Source organism: Petaurus breviceps, unplaced genomic scaffold (genome assembly GCF_028583685.1).
Source record: "Petaurus breviceps papuanus isolate PSGF00001 unplaced genomic scaffold, PetGlider_PUasm1.0 91133, whole genome shotgun sequence".
In the NCBI taxonomy this organism is placed as follows: Eukaryota; Metazoa; Chordata; class Mammalia; order Diprotodontia; family Petauridae; genus Petaurus; species Petaurus breviceps.
In genome coordinates, this window is record NW_027187419.1 from 96,421,701 (window position 1) to 96,446,093 (window position 24,393).

At 38.7% G+C, this 24,393-nt stretch overlaps 1 protein-coding gene and 1 long non-coding RNA gene across 3 annotated transcripts in view; one reads left to right on the forward strand and one right to left on the reverse strand.

Annotated features, from left to right (window-relative positions):
* The window catches only part of STK39 (serine/threonine kinase 39), a 331,699-nt gene that overhangs the window by 306,206 nt on the left and 1,100 nt on the right, over positions 1-24,393 (reverse strand). The gene's annotated exons all lie outside the window — the stretch shown is intronic.
* LOC138154958 (uncharacterized) lies at positions 827-16,204 on the forward strand. The gene is made up of 3 exons (XR_011166716.1): positions 827-1,696; positions 2,434-2,529; positions 15,059-16,204. It is a non-coding gene; the product is annotated as an uncharacterized lncRNA (long non-coding RNA).

Genomic DNA, 24,393 nt, shown 5'->3' on the forward strand with positions numbered 1-24,393 from the left:
AATTAAAACAACAAAGCAAAAAGTAACCCTAAAGGCAAGCAACTTGACTGGTCTACTCAGAGACTTAAGGATAAAGTCATTCATCCAAAGGTTTGATGATGAAAAGAATATTATAATAACTGACAGTTCTACTGTGTTTTTTATTTCACTTGAACTCATGGTAGGTACCACAAGTACCTACCTATTATACCTATTTAACACCTGAGAAAACTGAGTCTCAGAGAGATGTAGTGACTTGTTCATGATCACATAGCCAGTGAGTATGTTGGGAAACAGGATTCAAACCCAGATCTTCCTGTTGCCCAATAACATTCTATCAACTACACCATGTTGCCCCTCCCTTTCCCAATTGGGTTGATGAGAGTAATCTGGGTTTCTAAAACCCTTATCTTAAAAGGCATTATGATTTTTTTGTGTGTGAAACAATTACTTTTAATTCATTTTCATTTAAAAACATGCCATACAGCACATTTAGGCAACAGAAGGGCAACTATGTTCCCAAAAAATCAAAGTAAATTCTAAATGATTAGGACCCTCTACCAAGAGCAACTGCATCTGTTACTCTGGGTTATCCTGACCAGGGTAACTTTTCTCAGTCTTCCCTCAAATCACCACTTGCATTCTTGTACCACAATAATTTGTTTTTTTCTTTGGAAAGAAGTGAAAAAAGTAAGTTGAAGGATTTTTTTAAATTTTTTTATTCAGTTCCTAAACTAAAAGTATCAAATTTTATAAAACTTAAAGTCACTCTATTAGTTCATAAAAATATGAGCATTTGAAAATCTGTTACTATGGGCATCAAGAATTCTTCCCCCCCCCCCCACTAAAGCAATCAAATAGAGATTAACATGCCTTATCAGTCAAAACCAGGTTGCCCAAAGGAAAGCTCAGAGTTTCACTTAGAAAAGAGACTTAAAGGAATTTTTCCACACTCTAACACCACTTCAAATTCTTTAATAAAACATACTTAATGTTGCTGATCTCTAAAATGTCTATTAGTACAGGATTAAAATACATAGCTAAAGTTGGTCAGAATAAACATTCCAAAATAAACAAAGGCTTCTTTGCTTGGCTTTTCTAAAAGTAAATATGCCTTTCTTTATCTTTTTTACCAAATCCAAATTTCCCCCAAATGAGAGTCAAGCAAACAGTTTTAAAAGGGTGCGCCTGAACCCAGATTTTATTTCAACTATCTGTGTCCAACAAGTGAACTCTCATTTAAAAAGACAAAGAGAGCAGATTTGCAGCTGGGCAACCTCTGAGGGCCTTGGGCAGCCTAAGTTCAGAACTCAGCAGCCCTTCAACATCTCCACCAAAATATCCAACCCAGAAAATCACTGTTTGGGGAAAAAATCACTGGGAGGAAAGAAGGGAAGAGATAGGAAAAAAGATACCTTGAAATTGACCCCTCACAGGAACAAAAAGCAGCCTCCAGAAATATTCCACAGGGAATTTTTAACATTCCTTCACCTCTGAAACACTAAACTACCAGCTGCACGATGAAACACTTGGGGTCAGAAATTCCTCCCACCAGATCCATGCAGAAGATAGAGCTGGGTCAAAACCAAAGTTATCTACAAGTGGCTTTATGTTTTGACATGGGAAAATGACTTTTTCCATTGTCTCCAGGTTCCAGAGAGAATTTTGGAACATAATATGGAAAGATATTCCCTGCTCCCATTAGTCTGACAAAAAGGTAAATTTATTCTACACAGTGTCTTTAAAGGACTCATACCAAATAAAAAGTATGGTAAGATTTCATTAATTCAGAATTCAAGGATTTTGAGATAATTCAGAATAAGAGTGAATCTACCTTTTTAGGGGGAAGAATAATAACAAAATGAATAATACAGATGAAGAGGAAATGAATGGTATAGACAAGGAAAGGGAGAATACCTACTCAATAAAACAAAATGCTTTTTTTTAGTACTTTTACATACACTAATGGACCAAGACTAATGCTTTGATTATTACAAAACATTTTAATCTATTCATTAAAGCTGATAAATACTATTTTAAAGTAACTACTACTAAATAATTTTTAAAACTTGAATTTAAAAGTTACTTCATTAAAGGTCTATGCTTCCATTGTTAACCTTTATACCATCGCAGATGAGGTTCATGAATACTGTGAGTAAAAAAAATTATAACCTTGGTGGCCAGCCTTTGGTGGCCAGTCTTTCCAAGTTCAGCTCAACTGGCCCCCAAATAATAGACACAGTATATCATCAAGCCCATCCTCAAAGTATTTCATGCTTTGAAAGACTTGCCAGAGCTCATGTTCCATTGCAAAATAAGGCATCAGAGTAGGGTCTTGGGGGAAATAAACTTTTTTTAAAATTCAACAGCTATATCACATTGTTTGCTAGATCTTAGATGTGGAGCTAAAAGGAACCTCGAAATTCATTGTAGTTCAACCCTTTCATTTTACAGATGTAAAAACTAAAGCCCAAGGAGGTTAAAAGTTCTCTGATGTCACAGACAGAGTGTCAGAAGTGGATATGAACCCAGGTCTTCTGACTGCAACAGGTAGTACTCTTTCTACTTACCACATGACATAACAAATTACTAATAACAACTTACTTACTCTATGTCGCTTGCTGAACTCTTTGACCATCTATGGAAAGTTTTATACAGCATCTGTGTGTGTGTGCTGGGAGATTATCTATGTCTTTACTTTCTTCCTGGGGAATCTGGCTTTGGAGTCAGAGGACATAGGTGTCCAAAACCCACCTCTGAGACCACCTATTGGACTTTGGGCCAGTCCCAACCTCCCTGGGTCTCTTCATCTGCAAAATGAGGGGCTGACCTCATAGCTTCTGCGGTCCCTTCCTGCTACAGATCTGTGATCCTCTGACCCACATGCCAACAGCTATTAAATTGTCTTCCAGTATTTCATTGTTATAAATGAAGGAAATAAATAAGAAATGATGAAGATGGTTTCTGAGAAACCAGGGAAGACTTGTATGAATGGATACAAAGTAAAGTAGGCATAAGAAAAAAGTATACAATAACAATATTGTAAAAACAATTCTGAAAGACTTAAGAACTCTGGGGGCGGCCAGGTAGCACAGCGAGTAAGAGCACCGGCTCCAGTGTTGGGAAGACCTGGAGATCGAATCCCGGGCTGAGACACTTAGCACCCACCCAGAAACACCTGGCCGTGGAACCTTGAGCAAGTTACTTAACCTCAATTGCTTAGGGGTGGCCAGGTGGCTCAGTGAGTAAGAGCACCGGCTCCAGTGTCGGGATGACCTGGATCAAATCCGGGCTCAGATACTCAGCACCACACCCAGAAATAATAACTGGCCGTGTAACCTTGAGCAAGTTACTTAACCCCGATTGCTTAAAAAAAAAAAAAAAAGACTTAAGAACTCTGATCAATACAATGACCAAGCACCATTCTAGAGGAGATCATGGTGAAATATGCTACTCACATCCACAGAGAGATGACAGACTCAAGAGTGTTAGACTGAGGCATACTTTTTTATTTCGTTCTTGTTTTTTTTTAACATAGGCAATGTAGGAATTTAGGAATTTGTATTATTTGACTATATATGCTTTCTCAATTGGGAGAAGGAGGGAGGGGTAAGTAGAAGGGAGATGAAAATTAAATAAAATTGAATTTAAAAAAACAAGTTAGTTATGAATGTTTTCATACAGATTTTTTTCCTTTTTATTAAAACTTTAGGGTACATTCATTGTAATGAGATAGCTGGGTCAAAGGATATGGGTTTATACACTGGTCTACACCAATTTATAACTCTTCCAACTACGTAATAATACACCTACTTCCCCAAAGCCATCAAAATTTTGCCACTTTTATTTTTTCAGATTAGATGTAAATTAGTAACAAGGCTGCTTTAATTTACATTTCTTTGGTTTTCCTAACAGATTATTATTTACAATGTCTTTCTTGTTTTGTAAAATGTCTAAGTACTGTCAATTCTACTTATACAACACTTCTCCAGTCCATCCTTCTCTCTATACTCACAAGGCCACCAAGTTAGTTTAGGTCCTGAATTACTCTAATAGCCTCTTAATTGACTTCCTCTTTCCCCTTTCTCCCCTTTTCAACCCATACACCATCCAGCTGTAAAAATAATGCTCCCAAGGCAATAGATCTGACCATGTATCTCTCTTATTCCTACCCAAAAACCTTGTTCGGCTCCTAGAATGGATTACAGACTCTTCTGTGCCATTTAAGGCCCTCCACAAATTGGCTCCAACTAATTTCTAGCTTTATTTCACATTAATGCACCACAAGCCAAGAGGTAGTTAGCTGGCTCCCGGGATAGGGTATTGGACCTGGAGAGTCAGGAGGACCTGAGTTCAAATCCCACCTCAGACCCTAGCTATGTGACCCTGGACAAGTCCCTTAACCTATTTGTCTTAATCCACTGGAGAAGGAAATGGCAAACCACTCCAGTATCTTTGCCAAGAAAACCTCATGAACAGGATGGCCCATATGGCCACAAAGTGTTTGAAGGACTGAACAACAACACACTATAATCCAGTCAAACTGGATTACTACTTGTTCCCCAAACTCTACATATATAATCTCCCACCTTGGCACACTGACAATGTTTTTATTTAACATTGTTGTTTAGACAAATTTTCAGTCATGTCTGACTTTTTCTTGATCCCGTTTGGGGCTTTCTTGGCAAACTTCAGCTCATTTTACAGGTGAGGAAACTGAGGCAAACCGGGTTAAGTGACTTGCCCAGGGTCACACAGCTAATATGTGTCTGAGGAAGGATTTGAACTAAGGTCTATCTAACTCCAGACCCAGCACTATATCCACTGTGCCACCTAGCTGCCCATTCACAAAATATCCCCCAAATCTGAAATATATTTATTTGGTTTTTTATGATCTTAACCCTTTCTCTCCAGAAACTACTCTGTATTTACTTATTCTTGCAAAATAAGTTAACAAAACATTCTTTTCTGAAAATTTTATTTTAGTTACTACATCCCTAGAATCACTCTCCTTTTAGGAGGGGATGAGACCAGTGATCTCACTGGTATCCTGGTCAGAAAACTTCATCTACCAATGCAGATCAGCTTTTTTATCTGCAACTTAAAGTCTTAAGGGAACTGCCAGGGATACTGAGAGATTAAATGATTTACTCAGTCACAAAGGCAGTCCTGTCAAGATGAAGGGCCTGAGCCCAGGTTTTCCTGACTGCAGTTGATCTTTCTAACTTGTCTACTGTTTGGTCTCTCACCCTGGCAACACAGGAGGTGCTTAGTACATTTTAAACTAACTTATTCTCACCCTAGAGTGTAGAGATTTGCATCATTTCTTTGGAGAATCTCGATGTCAGACTTTTAAAGACATATTTTTCCTAATCACTTTTTCTTTTATTTTGGCTCTGGTAGTTATTGTTAGACGGAAGTTCATCTGATAAAACTGAGTATCTATTTTGTAACAATCAGTTTCATGAATACAAGACAGAGATGTATGGCTAGAAGAGCTCAGCTAAAAAATATTTGATGCTTTTGATGAACTGGACGCTCCCTATGAGCTAACAATGTGATAGTCAAGAAAGCTAGCAAGATCTAGACTGTACAGAGGCATAGCTTCCAAAAATAGACGTGACAATCCCTCCACACTCTGGCCTGGTCAAAGTAATTCTGTTCAGTTCTGGACACTACATTTTACAAATAAAAAAAAGCTAACAGCTGGACAGCCTTGAAAATGCTAAGCTATTTATATGGATTTTATTTAGTAGGTAAATGGGGAGCCACAGAAGGTTTTCTAGTAATAGGTTAGCATGACCAGACCTACATATGAAGAAGGCTAATTTGGCAGTAGTGCTAGGGCAGGAAGCCAGAATCTGGGAGAGCAGCAAAGAAGCATGAGACAATAAGGACGGCCAGGACAACCTCCATGCCCATGAAAAGAACTTGACAACTGGTTAGATGTTTGTGAAAAGAGAGAGGAAGGAATCAAAGATGACAGAAATACAACTGAGAGGAAAAGGAGTCATCCTATTGACAAAGAGAATTTGAAAAATGGGACAGAATTGGGAAGGAAATTATCATTTCAGTTCTAAAAATGTTGTATGGCATTGCAACTGACACTCTCTTCTCATCTCAATTATTTAAAAAAAACAGTTCTGAGAATCAAATTATGATATACAGACATTATCATGATCATCACAATCAAATAATAAAACACTCTGTTTAGGATCCTATACTAAGGACCACTGAATATACCTGAGTCTGATTTATTTTTTCCCTAACAAACACATCAGTACTTTTATATCCAAATGACTTGGTCTCCATCTAAGTAGTCAATCATCTTGAGTGATAATACAGTTATTTCATTTATACTGAAACTGCTCAATATTCTATTAGAACTTTTATTGGGGGAGGGGGAAGGAGAATGAATTAAACTCCAATTCATAAACTACACAAGAAAGACACTTGTTTCTGTATTGTAGTAAGATGAAAACTAATGAGACTGATAATGTGTCTACCTAATAATAGTCAAATGTATCAGGCATATATGTAACCAAAAAACAGTAGTACCAAATTAGGATTTACGCAGTTTGATCAACCATCTCATTCACAAGTATTGGCTTCAAATGACTTTGGGCTATTTCCAAACCCAGCTGCCCGCTGCCACCACCAGCACCACCACCAAGAGTCAAATATTTGCCACCACTGGAGAAATTCAAAAGAATGTGCCTTAAGTTCTGACAACAACTCCAAAAATGGAGCTCAGAAATAATTTAACCAAAAGCATTCTTGATGGCAATGGAGTGTACTTTCCCAAGGTGACTCCTCAAAGCCTGCAATGGCTACTTGGACAAAGAAGTTCTGGTTCATTTGTTCAAAAAAAAGATTCTTTTATAGTCACGGTTCACAAAATTTCTGTACCTGGTGTCATGAACTCCTTTCTTCTAAGGAATTCAAAGAGGTTATTTAGTTTTTGTTCTACACTATGCACACTTGAAAATAATTTCACTTTTCAAGATAATTATCTTTTTAATGTCATAAAAACTATTAGCAGGAAAATACTTATTCACTACTTTGTCACCTTTGTCACCTGAAGATCAGTCATACTGCTAAATATTTAAGACTAATGTTTAGTCAGATATATACACTACTTATATCACCCTTAATTAGCTATGTTCAAGGGGCTCTGAAAAGTAACCTAAGAATCTGAGATACACCCACTATCAAAAAAAAAAGTCATTGTAGCTGAATTTTCCATCTTATCTTACCTATAGGACACCCTAATTTTTCCAAAAACAAAAATCAGGATCCCCACAAACAGAAAAACTCCCATTTCCCAAAATTCATTAAGGAACAAAACAAAATGTTTAATGTTTCTACCAAGAACTGATTTTACTCAGCTTTGATAATGGCATTGTTGTTCAGTCATTTCAGTCATACCTGACTCTTCGTGACCTGACCCCCTTTGGGGCTCTCTTGGCAAAGATACTGCATCAGTTTGCCATTTCCTTCTCCAGCTCATTTTACAGGTGAGGAAATTGAGGCCAAACAGGGTTAAACGACTTGCCTAGGGTCACACATCTACTACATGTCTCAGGTAGGAGTTGAGCCCAGGTCTATCTGACTCCAGACCCAGAACTTTATCCATTGCAGCCACCACTACTGACTCTGATAAAAATATATCTGTATCACTAAATGACAGGAAAAAAAAAGATATCTTAATAAAGAAACCACAGGACTTAGAGATTCAAAACATCCCTCTATCCTTTTTGTTTTAGTAATGCCTTCTTTTTACACCACATTCTCTGTCTCTCATTCATTCTCTCTCTTCCTCTCTTATTCTCTCTCTTTTATAATATCTCTCTTATTCTTTCTCTCCCTCTCATCTTCATTCTCTCTCTGGAGTTCTGGAGAGCTCTCTCTCTCTCTCTCTCTCTCTCTCTCACACACACACACACACACACACACACACACACACACACACACACACTTTTCTTGTGTCACATAGAAAAACTGTGACATAACCAAGTGGCACAAAAACCATACCTGACAAGTGACTGTGCAGCCTCCAGAATGATCGTTTACCCACAGAGGTCAGCCTCGCATCCCACTTTTTCCCTGGCTGTCCTCCAATGCATACCCTAACCTCTACCTCTTAGAATCTCTGCCTTCCTTTAAGATGGGGGGGGGGGGGGCGGGTGGCTAGGTGGGGCAGTGAATAGAGCACCAGCCCTGGAGTCAGGAGGACCTGGGTTCAGATCCAGCCTCAGACACTTAACACAAAAACTAGCCATGTGACCTTGGGCATGTCACCTAACCCCAGTTGCCCTCCAAAAAGCAAAAGAAAAGAAACTATAATCCTACAAAATGTTGTTTTAAAAAAAAAAGGTCAGGGGCTATCTGCTCCAGGAGGTCTCTCACTGACTGCCCCCCCCCACTCCCCAGATACTAGTGCCTTTCCCCCTAAGACTAATTTATCTTGAGAGTATCTATTTAGAATATAAACCTGTTAGAAGCAGATATTGTTTTTGCCCTTTGGGGATGGGGTGAGGCAGGGGCCATGTGTTATCCTGGCTCTTAACGCTTCCTGGAATAAAGTAAGTGCTTAATAAATGCCTGTTGGTTGGTTGGTTGGTTGGTTGATTATACCAAGAAGAGGAAGATGTGTTTCATTATTTATTTATCCCCTTCTCCTATTCTTCTTCCAATCTCCCAAATAATTAACAAAGTTAAAACATTATAATTTTTTTTCTGCAATGACACTGGTTTAAGATCAGGCACCACAATTAGGACTCCAAAAATATAAAACAGTCAGTGGGGGAGGTAAGTGGAGGGTGAAGAGTGTGGAGGGGAGGATTACATAGCTCCAATCCCTGGACCACTACCATTCACATAAGCAACACTAAAGAGAAGAGGGTACAGATTGTTCCCAAATGACCCCAAACCAAATGAATCTCCCTACCTACACTATTTCCTCCATCAAAAACTTTCTTCTTTCATAAAGCATTTTCATTTTTCCTCTGTCTATATAAATCTCTACCACAATAGCACCTTAAGTTTGATCATAAGCAGGTGTGTACGTGTCTGTATTCTAAAATCACAGATTTAAAGCCAGAAACAAATAAGGATCCTGAGGCCAGGGGCACTTTCTTAAGTGACAGAAAAAAGCAGGTTTGATCTCTGTCCTCTGATTCCAGTCACTGATCTTTGTAGGTGTGTGTGTGTGTGTGTGTGTACTGAATAAATCTATATCTCTGTACAGGTCTATGTATCTACTGACATACACTCCACAATCTATAGATGTATATGCATAAACATACAGATGCATAGATGTATGCATGTAAATGTTGGTATCAATACGACTATAGTCCTATACACATGTTTCTTAAGATATAAATTCATAAATCTAGAGCTGACAGGGACTTCTGAGGCAATCTAACCCAGCCCCCACATTTTACTAATAAGGAGACTTGTGCTCAAGGAGGTTGTAAATCACTGAAAATCACAAAGTTAGTATGTGTGAAAGGCAAGATTCAAACCCAATTCCCTGACTCCAGATGTGTTTTTTTCCACAGTACCTACTACCGTGACAGAGAGCGAGTGAGAGAGAGAAAGGGAGACAGAAAGACAAAGAGAGAGAGAGAGAGAGAGAGAGAGAGAGAGAGAGAGAGAGAGAGAGAGAGAGAGAGAGAGAGATCTGAGGACTAGCCCAGCTAAGGTGGAAAGACTCATCACCAGCTTGGTCACAAGATAACAAAACATTTGACCAAAGCAACTATCAAAGACTTACTCCTAAATCAGAGAGATTGTAGTCTATGCCAGAGAACATGCACTTGACAAAATCCCAAATCCTTCAAGTCTGTAAACAATTCTTCACATACTCAAAGGATTATCATGTATAAGGAAAATTCACCTGGGTCCACCAGATCTATGGGAGATTCTCCTACAAAAAATAAGATTTCAATTCAATCTAACCAAAGCCTTCCTAATAATTAGATGTTTCCAAAAATATAATGGATTGCCTCCAAAGGACTACTAATTCTGATCTGGCAGGGCCTGGAGAGGCCAGCTAGTCCAACCTCGTTTCACTGATAAAAGAACTTAGGCCCAGAAAGTTTCCCAACTTGACTCACAGGTAGTAAGCAAGATATGAAACACAGACAGCTAGGTGGGGAAAGTGGATAGAATCCCAGCCTGTACTCAGGAGGATCTGAGTTCAAATGTGACCTCAGATACTTACTGGCTATGTAACCCTGAGCAAGTCACTTAACACTGTTTGTCTCAGTTTCCTCATCTGTAAAATGAGCTGGAGAAAGAAATAGCAAGCCACTCCAGTATCTTCTCCAAGAAAACCCCAAATGGGGTCACAAAGAGTTGGACGTGACTGTAACAACTAAACAACAACTCTGACCCACTCCCCCACCCCACAGAGTCAGTCTGACTCTGTGTTGTAGAAGATATTCTCGATTAAGACATGAGTTGGATGAGATATCACTGTTTGAGGTCTCTTCCAACTAAGATTTTGGAATCCCATACCTCCTTTGTAAAATCAGGCAAGAGAGGAGGAAGAGTTGAACTAGACACTCTGAGAACCCTTTGAGAAATCAATTCCATAATCTATACATAATTCACAATCTTCAATGATCAAGAAGATCAAACTGTGCTACTTTAGTCACGGTTAGAGAGCATATGGCTCTCAGAAGAGCTTTTTTGTACACTCCTCTAAACATACAAACTGGGAGACACTTTGCATAACATATAATTGGTTTGGGGCTTGATGACCAAGGGGCTTTTACAAAGCCTTCTAAATGAAGCCCTTCTCAAAGGCTGAGTTCACTGCCTCTCCTCCTTCTCTCTGGTCACTGCTTCCCATCAGGCTGCTCCCAACAGTCTCTAGCTTATCTCTCACTGCCCCCAAACTTCCCGCTATAGCAAGATCTTATACTCTTTTGTCCCAAATCCTGCAAAGCTGCAACTGCCAACTCCCTCCCCCCAAAGGGAACTATCTCATTAGTCCCCTAGATGCTTATGGGAAGGACTACATAATGAAACCTATATTTAAAACATATATATATATGTTTCTATCTCTGCTTTAAACCAGTGGTTTAAATTCTTGGAAAGAGCAGAAATTTAAATTCAATCTTTCAATGATTTCAACAAACACTGCTGTGACTACCTCCAATGGTAATTACTTTAAAAACTTCCCTAGAGCAGCAACTGTTTCTTTTAGGGTTTTTTTTTTGGGGGGGGGGTTCCCTCACCAAAAATGCTGCCAAGCTAGATTTTCCCTGTCAGGGTAAAGGATGGGATAAAAACTGAGAGGACTCTGGTCCCCCAGGGTATCCATATCCATTTCCTATGGAGCAGAAATCCCAGGACTCTGGAGTTTTTCCTACCACTGGGACAGTGAGTCCTTACTTGGTCACAGGCCAGATTAGTCCCTGTAGTGCTCTGCCATGATCCTTGCAAGAAAAGGCAATGTTTTCCTAAGTTTTTAGAATATTGCTATAGACTTTTCTGGGGAATGTGGAGGAAGCACAGTGTTTTGTTCTTCATGGAAATCACAAGCACTTACCAAAACAAAAACAAAAAGACATTCCCAGAGAGATGTGAGAGCTCAACCAGAGAGATTAAAAAAACCTCACACTTCAAAACAATCCCCTCATATCATCAACAGTGTCCATTTTCAATACACATAAGGAATCAGTGTTCCTCTTAAAATGTTAACTGACCAGATCCCCAATGCAGACCAGACTGAAAGAAATGTTTTTATAGTTGGGTTCCCCTGGCCTGCCTGACTTCTACAATCCTAAAATCAGCATAATGTCAACTCTCAAACACAGGTGGAGGGTGGAGCCTGGAGACTACATGTGGCCCTTTAGTTCCTCATGTGGCCCCAAGGCTGCAGATTCCCCACAGTTGCACTAGGGGAAAAGAATTAAAACCAGCTATTCTAAGTAACCCAACAGAAAAGCAATGTTGCAGCACTGGAGGCCACAATATTCATTAATCAAGGGACTAAAACCATAGCTATTTAAGAAATCCTTCAAGGCAACTACATTTTCATTCAAATGTATCACAGGACCCACACAGTGATTTAAGGACTGTGGTCAAGAAGGTTAGTTTTCATAATCTGGATCAGATAGTGGTGATCTTAAGAAGCATCAAGGTACAGTGGAGAAAAGACCTGACAAAGTCAGAAATTCCTGGGTTCAGATCTCACCTCAAATGCTGACTTCCTAGCTGTGTTGACAGAGGGAATTCCTACTCCCATAAATTGCTAACAGTGAGTACTCAGTCAATATAGCATGTCATAAGTCATTGGTGTCAAACTCAAATCACAAAACCAACATTGTGATCCCTGACGGCTACACAGTGACTTACAAAGACACATCTTAACATTATCTACCTTCTAGTGTCTTGACTTAGTTTGTTAAATATTTATTCCCAATTGCATTTTAATCTGGTTCTGGCATTCAGGAGTATAGTGGGTCTGCAGTTTGCCTATCTACCATAAGTGGCATAATTTAAGCCCTACTGTGGGAGGCCGAGTTAATAAGGTGAGTGGTAAAAACTGGTGAAGACAGTTCTGTGAACAAACTCGAATACCTAAGCACACAGGCCTTGGTCCTAGCAAATGGCCAGTGGTGCAGTCTGCTGGGGGTGGCCAGGAGGGAAATCTACTCCTCATGCTTCATTTTCTCACTCAATTTTACTGAGGTGAGAAAGCAATGCTTCTCAATGGTCAGCTTTCTACAAAGAGTTACTGTAAAGGGTTAAAAAAAACCCTCCAAAATATTGTTAATATTTCTTGAGAAAAGTGTTATATAAATATAGAGTATTATTATTACACCTGTATGGGAATTGTTGTCCCCAGGCAGACACACACATTGATTCTACTAAAACAGTAATTACAAAATTCATTGAGGTCAGTAGACCATATCCCACCTGCTAGCTTTATTGCTCTTCCTTTCCACTGATAGAAAGGAAGTTTGGCAAAACGGAAAGAACACTAGGCTAAGGAAGCAGGAGATCTGTTTTAGGCCTGGCTCTGGGTCTAACTGTGTGATCTCGGTGTCAAAGTATAGGCTCTCTAGGCACAAACGGGTCTAAACAATCCTTCAATCAATAAACTCAGCTAAGCTCTAGGGATACAAAAAGAACAAGACAGTCCCTGCTCTCAGGAAGCTTACAATCTAAGAAGCTAGCAATGACCTCAAGTCCCTTCTGTATTATAAAATTCTTTGACCACAGTATACTATGCCTTCCATCACTTAGGTCCTCTAGATTTTATCAAAGTAAGGATGGAATTTAAATCTATAATTGAAAGGGTCTACTCAAGCAACATGGGCTGAGGCCAGAGTTACACAATACAGGTTAACAAGAAACAGATGTAGAAAATACAAGTTACAGAAGCCAACACTCCCATCCTATGTGAATCACCCTTTTTCAAGCCTTGGTCTTATAAACAGAATATTCCTCATCACCGATTTAATTAGTAACCATTATGAAATCAACTCTGGAAGATATCCTAGCTTTTTCAAATATTTCAACCTTAACTAAGAATCCTAAGAGGTAACAACAGTGTACTCCAATGTCCTTAGCCTCTAAAATAATCCCAATAAAGATCTGGCACTTACATGGCAAAATTAACCAATACCAACTCTATCTGTCAACTCCACTTTTCAAGGAAATTATTTTTAATAGTAATATGTAACTTAATCCCAAACTGGCTTTCTGCAAAGACTGAAGATTAGAACTATGACAGTCTCAAAAATTATGTTTCACCTGGGAAAATAACAAATTAATAATATCTAGCAGATGGAATAGAAAAGATTAAGAACTATGGTCCAAGCATTGTGCTAAGCACTACAGATACAAAACAGAAAAGCAAGCCAATCCCTGTTCTCAAGGGTCTCAAATTCTAATTAACGGAGACAAGCTTTGGCTGCACAGCAGATGGAAAGGTAGTCATTAGGGTGCAAAATCTTTTCCACTAGGCATTAACCTGGCCAAAAAAAAAAAAATCCAGTTTTGTTTGGGGTTTGGTTTTTTGGTTCGGTTGCATTTTTGGGGGTTTTTTGGGGTGTTTTTTTTAGCCAGTCTCTGATTTTATTGGTGTACAGAGTTCCTGAAGAGGAATCCCTTCCACCAAAGGTAACTGGCAACAATGCTGCAATTTTATTTATCTAAGAAAGATGAGGAGGCACTTGCCCAGGGTCACACAGCCAGGATGAACAAAAGAGAGGACTTGTCTTCCTGACTCCAAAGCCCACTCTTCTCTGTCCATTTTGCAATACTGTTCTCATTTATTTAGAAGTGTCAATATATATAACAACTATCAGGTCATCCAAGCCTTCTAAAGACCAAACATCCCAAATTATAGTTTATGTCATCCCACAATATAAAGTAAAATGTAAAACTTTTAAGATTTTATTTCTATTAGTTTTTTAATGCTCAAAAATCTGAGGGGCGGCTAGGTGGCACAGTGAAAAGAGCACTGGCCCTGGAGTCAGGAGGATCTCAGTTCAAATCCAGCCTTAGACACTTAACACTTATTAGCCATGTGACCTTGGGCAGGTCACTTAACCCCAATTGTCCTGCCTTCCCCCCCACCACCACCACCAAAAAAAAAATCTCCCTGAATTAATAAGTTTTAGTAGAGTCCCAACTTAGCAGATGGCTACTAATATACCAGACTTGTAATATACCCCTGTATCCTCACATAGGGTTTACAAGATGCTAAGTTGGAACACAGTCACAGAACTGCAGATTTGGCAGGGAGGCCTACACAGTTATCTAGTATGACTCAAACTTGAAAAAAGAGTTCTATCTACCACTAAGTCCCATTGTTGCTGCCTCTGAATTCTCTCTCCAGTCCATTTCCTTTTTCATACCCAATGAGGGTACCATAGTTCAATCTCTTCTTATCTCCTCTGTCTTCCTCTTGTCTTTCCCTTCTCCAGTCTAAGCAGAAACAATACTGCTAGATCAGCATTCTTATCATAGAACTCTGATCATGTAAGACATAAGATCCTCAAGAAGACAAGAGTTGAAGCTAATTAGCCTGTTTTTATTTTTTTCTTTGTAGAGTTCCAGTACATTCTTAGATGGATCTGTGACCACCCCAATTTGGATATTCCCTCCAGTAATAAAAAATGACAGCCCAGTCAAGTCCGCCCATCCTGTACTGGTCTTGTGCGTGGCCTTGCAGAAGTCAACCCAAATCACTGGAAAAGCCTTCCTTGCTCTCTTCTAACATGGAAGATATCATAAAAGCCCTCAGGCTGTCAACCACTAGGCAAACTTCACCCTCCTCCTGTGACCAGCCCATCTTCTTTTCTTCTAGTATACATTTTCCTAATAACATCAAAATTCCTCATTTGTTTGTTAGCTGTTGAAGCCGGTCCAGAACACCATAGGCCTCACAATTACTCTCTGTGGGATACTACTCATTTTCTATATCACAATGGCATCTAGGATGCAAGTAACAAGTGCTAGTTAAATGACTGTCACTTCCTTGCTCAAAAATTTTAAATGGCTCCCTACTGTCTAAGGAAATAATCAATTCTAGAAATAAAAATCTTACTGCAGAAACACTTCCAACTTTCCAAAATTCCTCAATTAGACAGTCTGTGATGCTTATCTAACAAAGCATAATGACATTTTACATGCTCCACACCACCCCAGCATCAAAGATCAGATTTTATAAAGAGAAATCCTGAACATCATTTTTAAAGAACTATCATAATGATAGCTATGCCTTTAAATATAACTACCTGGACACTGAAACAAATTAATTCATTTAATGACGTGCAATTTTCTTTTTCCAGTAGAGGAAAACCAGTATTCTCCCACATAAGTTACTATGGAGAAATCAAACTTCTCTTAATTTTGATAACTAAAATGAGAATCAAATCTGTGGTCCAGTAAACAGCAGGCCAATATTTTCCTCAATACCAGTTGAGAATTCCCACCATCAAAGCAACCTCTGAAACCCAGATTCTGCTTATTCTTCCTACATCCCAATTCCTCTCCCATCTTGACTTCTAAATATAGCTCAAAAAAAGTGTTTAAAAAAAAGTCCAAGATTAAGTAAAATAGTGCTGCCACCCCAACCACCCAGACCTTCCCCAAACCACCACCGCCCCCCCCCAAAAAAAAACCGTGGAAGGGTAGACTACCAAAGAAAAAGTTAAAGCATCAGAGAAAACAGAAGAGGATGTTCTGATCTTGACTTAAGATATTCAAAAAAAAGTTCCTAGAAGTGTGGGCTTCATCCTTTCCTTAAACTGTACCTCTGCTTGCTCTGACCTCAGAAAACTCCCTTCCTGGATTCACATGACACAGAATATTGGAGATGGAGACCTCAAAGTGGTTCAGTCCAACCCCCTCATTTAAGAGAGAAAGAAATTCATCTCGACCCACCCCACCTCTGATCACCTACCTACAGAACTCAGGAAGGCAGAGAACACTAGAATGCTTACCCTGGCTTTGTGGGGATTAATGAGCTAATTTCTGCAAAGCTCTTTGAGCTGATTGGCCAAAAAGCCCTAAATAAGCACCATCATTAACAATACGGGTCTGCAGAACCAGCGGGGCAAATGTTTTTTTTTTAAGTCAAGCAATGTTTCCTTTCAGTGGAGTAGGCCCTTCTGGTCTGCAAGATGATTTTACCTAAAAGCAAATTTCCCTGGGCTCCCTCCTTGCTCTCTGACAGTCAGCTAAACTTCCTGCCAACATGGCAACCTGCACAGAGTGAACTCGGAGGTAGAAGAAAACTGCAGTCCTGGCAGGCGGCAGCTACATCCTTTTTTAGAAGAGGATGTTCACTCCTACACCAGCCCTTGTTAAAGTTATGCCTAACACTTGTGGCACAGGCCACTGACAACAAATGCAAGCAGCAGCTCAAACTGCTTAAATCCCTTCCAATCCAATGCAAGGAGAGGTGGGTGGAGCCTGAGGACATGGGTTTAAATTCCAAACTTGCTGCTTACTACCTTGGACAATTCACTTCAAACTCTCCAGGTCTCATTTTCCTCATGGCCTCTAAAAGTTTCTAAATACTCTAGGATTTTTTTCTCCATTGTCACCCAGTTCTGCAGTGAACAGCACAATGAGAACAAATATTTACATAGCTCTTCAAGATCTGCAAAGCACTTTGCATATATTATTACATTTGTTATTACTATATTTTACAGGTGAGGAAACCAAGGCTAACAAAAGTTAAGTGACTTACCCAGAGTCAAAGTGCTAGTGTCTCATGTAGGATTTGAACTGAAATCTGTCTACCTCACTCAAGTCCAGCACTCTAAGTACCAAGTAGTAAGTACCAAGCTACTTCCTAGAGTCCACCCAGGTGTTAGCAGAGAAGAGGAGGAAACTGTAGTAGTAATCTCTCTTCTCCCGTCAATCTTTCCTGATAGAAAGGCATTCTATTATTCCCTTACCACATACAGGCCGATATACTGCCCCAAAATCATTAAGAATCCAAAGATCAAAAGACCTTTCCTAATAATAGTATTTCAATGATCTCTCCTTTCATCAGTGTATGTAAAGGGTCCACCAGTGGACATCACAACTCCTCTTTGGTTTTGTCGATAGTTTTTGTGAGTTAATATGGCTGAAAAAAATCACTGCCTGGTGGGCAATCTTCCTGGCAATGAATCTCTTTTTCAACTAGAGGCAGATCCTCTGATAATTCTATCTCTGGGTAATAGGACAGTGCTACAACATTCTTACTGCATATTAAGGCTTACAAAGAGCTTTCTTCCCAATAATCCTATGAGGAGAATAATGCCAAGTATATCCTCACTTGGATAGAGAACGGGTTCACAGAGGAAAAAGTGAACTAGCCAAGGTCACAAAGTGTCAGAAACAAAATAAAAACCAAGATTCCTTGACACTAGTGTCTTTACCACTATATTACACAAGGAATCACTGGTGCCAGGAACATTCCAGAGAGAACTTAACCCTTTTCATGTTTTAAGGCTGCCAACTATGCAACTCCAACAGACCCTCAGCACATTATAAGAATAAGTCTAATAGTACTTACCTCACAGAATTGTTGTAAAGATCAAATTGCATAAAGTGCTTTACCAACTTTAAAGCATTATAAAAATGTTAGCTATTACTATTATTATTTTGTCAACAACAACAATAATAATGATGATGATAAAAGCATCTTCATACCAAACTAAATCATGTATTGGAAAAGAAATGCCAACACTGCTTTACCTAAAGCAGTGGTTCTCAAACTGGCCCCTTTACAACTCATAAAAATTACTGAGGACCCGCCAAGAGCTTTTAAGGGGGTTTATATGGCTGAATTATATGTATCACTATTTATTTTACTACAAATAAAAATGTCTTATTATTATAAAATAGTCTTGACCTCACAGACTCCCTAAAAGAGTCTCAAGGACCTCTGGCCCTGGCCCCTGCATCCCACTTACCTTAGAGCTCAGACTTAAAACGTTTCTCAAAATGATTTTTATAAGTGAGAGCACAACCAGAGTCAAACTTGTACTAAAACACAGTGGTACAAACGTTCTCTCAAATAAATATGGTTTCCTTCAACATAAAATAGTAAATAGAACATGGAAAGAATTTTGAATAAACTATGTATTTGAAGGAAATGAAATTTTATACATTTTCATAGGATCATAGAATTAGAGCTGGAAAGGCCCTCAGAGGTCATTTAGTCCAAACTCCTCATTTTTGGATGAGGAAACTCATCAAGCATAACAAGGGGGGAGAGGTGACTAGCTGACAGTTCCATCTGGTAAACATCTAGGGAGTTTTGTAGACCACAAGTTCAATGTATTAACAGTATGATAGGGAAGCCAGTCAAGCAATGAGCATGTATTAAGGGCAGCCAAAAAAAGCTAATGCAATCTTGGGCTGCATTAAGGAAAACAAGTATCTGGAATGAGAGTGATGGTAGGCATGCTGTATTCTGCCCTAATCAAAGAACACATGGAATATGACATTCACTTCTGGGCAACACATTTTTACACAGGACATTGATAAACTGGAGTATGTCTTCAGGCAGATAACCTGGATTTGTGAAAGGACCTTAACTTCACAGCCAATCCAGATTCCTTTGTCTTATTTAACATGAGGATCGGTTGAAGAAAACTGGGGATGTTTATGATAGTGAAGATTTAGAGGAAACATGATACCTGGCTGCAAGTATTTAAAAGGTTGTCATGTGGAAGACACATTCTGCTCTGCCCCATAACAGAGAACTAGAAGTAATGAGTAAATACTGAAAAGAGGACATTTTTAGACTTGATTTCAGGAAAAATGATCTAACAATCAGAACTATCCAAAAGTGGAATGGGCTACCTCTAAGAAGGTAACAGAATTTCCCCTCCTCACTTGAGGTCTTGGTAACCACTTACTGGGAACATTGTAGAGGTCACTTTAGTGTAGGGATGTATTGGAAACATGCCTCTAATGCCCTCTGAAAATCCCTTCCAACTCCGAGATTCCACAATTCTAAAGCTTTGTATAGCATTATCCAACAAATAAGTAAGATTAGGACACATTCCAGAGTATAATCTAGTTCCTGTTTCAAATACTATCAAAAATTTAACACTAATAGAAAATAGCCAGAGGGGAAAATAATCATAGCTAAGAGGGAAATCAGGGCATAAATCAAATGCAAAAAGTAGGAATAGAATATATCTGGAGGCTTAATTTTCCCATTAGTCACTGATTTTCCCACTCTAGTATCAAGTGCACCTATAAAAGTTATTTCAGTATATATTTTTCTTAGCTTTAAAAAAATTTAGATTAAAAATAATTTATATAAAAATTTAGATAGAAAGACTCATGAACACTGTGTACCCTAGTCAATTCTTTCAAGCCTTTTACTATTAGGATTAAAAATCCCACCTTAGAGGAGGCCAGGTGGTGCCCGGCATCAGGAAACCCAGGTTCAGTTCCGGCCTCAGATACTCGGCATTCACACAAAAATAACTAGCCATGTAACCTTGAGCAAGTTACTTAACCCCAATTGCTTTAAAAAAAAATCCCACCTTAATAATAAAACTAATACTGACAGCAAGATCTAAAGGATTCCAAGTCAGACCCTACATACAGATCAATGAGATGCCATCTTTTAAATGTGACCAAAGCTTTCTCCTGTTGAGTGTCCATAAATCCATTCCACTGTCACTGCCACTGCCTTCATAATGCTTCCCAAAGCAGCTTCCACAATTCCCTTGGAAGTTTTATGCACACTGGCGGCACCTCAAGGGTGCTGGGCAAAGTAGAAACTCTTTAGTCTACAACGATCCTTTTCTAGAATGGAACCATTAAAAGTATCCCAATTAGGTAATGAGGCTTTGTGACATGACATGGCCACCTATCTTCATTAACCAGGATGTGGAAAAGGGAAAAAAAATCCATCTAAATAGAGTCTCCTGTCCTATCTGGAAAGCAAACCAACAAGAATCCTGAGTTCCTATTATCACCTACTATTAGAAATCGAGAATTATATGTGTGTATACTTACATACATATACATACATACACACACACATACCTATACATATATATATACACAGACAGCACATGCACAGTTACAATGGAACATATGTACATATTCTGGAGCAATGAGCTACCTTTTATGTGGTCCTGACTCATTCAAGGACAAGAGAGTAGTGAGGCTTAGAAATCAAGAACAAAACTACTGGAAAGGCAGGCCTGCCGGTAAGTGTTCTGAATCCTGCAAAAAACAAACTCAAAATAAAACACTTTAGGTAAATAGTCCATTTGGTATCTAAGAGAAAAATCAGAAGAAGCTACAACTATTGCTTTAATGAACTGATTCAAGTCTCTAATAATGCAATCCATTGAAAATACTTTAAACTCAAAACTTTAAATTAATTGGAGTTATGAAATTCTGTCCTACAGTAGAAAGACCACTTGTTCCAAATCAGACAAACTGCTTCCAAATCCCATCTCTGATGCTCCACTACCTGGGTGACCTTGTCATTTAACTTCCCCAAACCTCAAAATCAACTGTAAGATAAAGTAGTTGTGGCATCTGAGATACCTTCCAGCTCAAGATCTCTGAACAAAAAGATTTCTGGGAGAAGACAGTGAGGGTCACAATGAAATCTACTTCAACATTGTCCTTCAAAAACTGCAAAAGGAAAAAAAATTACTAGAAATCTTTAAAAAGAAAAAATGTAAATCCCTCAGAGAACCAAGGAAACCAAAAAAGTTTCCAACACCAATATATTATGGATTAAAAGAGGCAAAGGCAAAAATTCCAGAACCAAAAATACAATCAGAGAAAAAAAACAACCTATAATGTTCTATAAGATACAACAAAGTGATTAGCAAACATAATGAACAAATTAAAGAAATAACAGCAGATATATCAGAAGATGTAATTTTAAATTATGTATGCCTATGTAATCACAGGACGATGATTTCTAGACTCATCAGTTTGAAATATATATGGCAAGGATAAGCAACAGATCTGATTAAAAGTAGAATTATTTAAATTAGAGGATAAAATAGAGGAAAGGAAACATGCAAGCAGAAAGGCAAGCCTGGAAAATTATCTAACTCAAGAAAATATTTGGAAGCAATGTAGACAATGCAATTGGATAGAACAAGGAGGAAAAAATTTTTTAATTATTGGTCTTCACAAAATTCATAAAGAAAATACTCTTACATTCTATTTGGCGAAATCACAGAAGAAAATTTCCCATTCAATTCAACAAGCATTTATTTAACTGAAAATATTGAAAACAAGAGACCAATTATAAACAGGATTCACAGAATACCAACAGGAGGCATATTCCAGGACACAGGTATTAAAGTTTTTGTGATTCCCTTATTATAGTTTTTCAAATCGAAACTGATTAAATTATAATAAAAACTTTTATAAAAGAAAGCTTTTTTTGGTGTTTATAAAAACAAGTGAAAGGAAAATAAGAGTGAAAGAAATGGAAATTTCCTTCACCTACATATATTTGTATAAGAAATGTCTAGTTATAGAAATATTTTAAATATGCTGTGATTAAGATACTGACAGCTAAAAAAAGAAATCCCATATTTTTAATCTCTCCCTGGCATAACCCCTCAATTTACTTCAGGTAGTGTTACAGCCTGCAATAACTTCTAAAGATGATAAAGCTGTAAAATGTAACTATTTTCTCACTGATCTCATGGAACTACAACGATGACTAACAAGGTCAATAAAAGAGAAAAGTTTATTTTTAGACTAACAAAACCTTCTATTTTATTTGAGGGGGTAAAAAAAAAGCCAAACCACTGAACTTGGGTTGTTTGGATTTTCAGTAAAACAATTCTCTCCTACGCCTGAAACTCAAACCTCTGCCGAGAAGGAACTAGAGAAAAAAGTATTCTGTGCCACACTGAAAAGTTAAAACACAATTACTTGTCTCTCCTTCTACCCACATAGGCATTTCTGGGCCTCCTGCTGGTCATGGTTTATACTGTTGGAGAGTGAGATATGACACCTGCTGTATGATGGTTCTCTGGAGCAAAACAACTAAAACTGGAATTCTCATTGAAACTGGTTCAGTGTTTGTATTACTAACTTTAATATGTAATGTTTACCTAAAAGGGGGGGGGGGCTTATTCTTAAGGCTTGTTGGAAATGAGTTTACAGTGATACCCTATAAATAATAATCCCTGGCAAAACCCAGATCCACCTATTTAATTTGCAATGACATAGCTGCCACAGAGACACTGTATAACTTGTCCATTCATCAAGAATATTCAACTAAAAAGAAATAACAAATTTGTACTATGAACAAAATGGGCCAATGGGCACAGGTTCACAGAAAGCCAGGCCAAGATATTAAAGAAGTTTCTCTTATAAAATTTCTCAAGAAAATGGATGATTTTTCATTAAAGTGACCAACTAATAGTCAACAATGTTATTGCAAAGAGAAACAATCACTTTAATTTTAATTTAAATTATGTTGATGGAAAAGACAAAAATTTTTCTAAAGGTTTACAATAATCAATTCAAATAGGCATTCATTTTTTAAATATATGGGCTATAAATTAACCCTAATGAAATAAAAGCCTAATACTAGCCATTTCTTTTTGTACAGCCTATGAAAAAAAATAAGCACTATCACATCATTAATGCCACTAAAAGCCACAACAAGAACAAACTAAAAAATGTCCAGAGTCCTAGACTTCCAAATAATACTTTAGCAGGACCAACCAGTTTATTTTTTTAATCATTCATAACTAGCTTGGGGGAGAAGGATTAATCCTTGGAAAATCTCTGTTCCTGACTTATAATAAGTATGAGATTCCAAAGACCTTGTCTTTTGAGTTTCAAACCTTGGGATCACTTCTACAGCTTCCTTTCATTCCCACCATTTATGAAAAGGAGGGGAGGGGAGGGGAGGGGAGGAGAGGAGAGGAGAGGAGAGAGGCAGAGACAGATAAAGGGACAGAAACAGAGACATCAAGATCTATTGGATACATCTCAACCATGGCAGTCTTTTTTTTAGCATAACAAGGCAGGGTGAATGTGAATAAAGGATCCCCTCTAAGAATAAGGAAGACCTGAGTTTTAATCCTGCTTCTGAAAAACTGAACTGCTGTCCTGAATTGATGCAGTTCCCATACCACAAGCATCCATACCTGCCTACTCAAGGACTTGTACCCCCTCAAAAACATTCCTGTGTATAGTTACTTCACAAGAGTGCATTTAAGGCCCACCAAGAATTTACTTCCCTCCTTTACCCCTAGATTTGCTGGATCTATAAAGTATCCACTTGCCCAAACCCTAAATATTGTACATTTACACAGGAGGTGATAAAAGTTCCCAAAGTTGGAGCAAACCTGTAAAAGAAAAAGGAGACTAGAAAAAGTAAGGGTTTCAAAATAATTTTAATAGAAAAAATCTGAAACACTTCCCCACCCTGTTTAAATACCCTCATGACCACTGAACAGAATCTGGCCACAAACTTGGGTGGGGAGAGACGGTGGGGAATGGCAGAACGAGCGCACCCCTGGCAAGCCAGGAGGTTTTCCCTTCTTGGGTTTCAGATTCTCAGCAAGCCAGCCTCAAGAAGGGAAATCACCAGCCCGAGCTGAAATCAACCTGGCTCTTCACGTTAGTGGCCCAAGAGAGGTCATATCTGGCCTCAGGGTTGAACTTTCCCAGGTTTTTAAAAATGCAAGCTACCGTCGGGTTGTTGAGCCGACTCCGAGGCCACCCCAGAGGCCAGGAGACGATCGCAGGCGGGAGGACTAAGGTTTCACTGCTCGCAACCCAGCGCTGGACCAGCGAGCGAGAATAGCAGCATCAGCGCGCACGGGCACGGGCACCGCGCCCCCATCCTGGGGAAGGCGCAACGCCCGGCACCGGCAGACGCGCTTGGCACAGGGGGCTTCCCAAGACGAGCGGCGG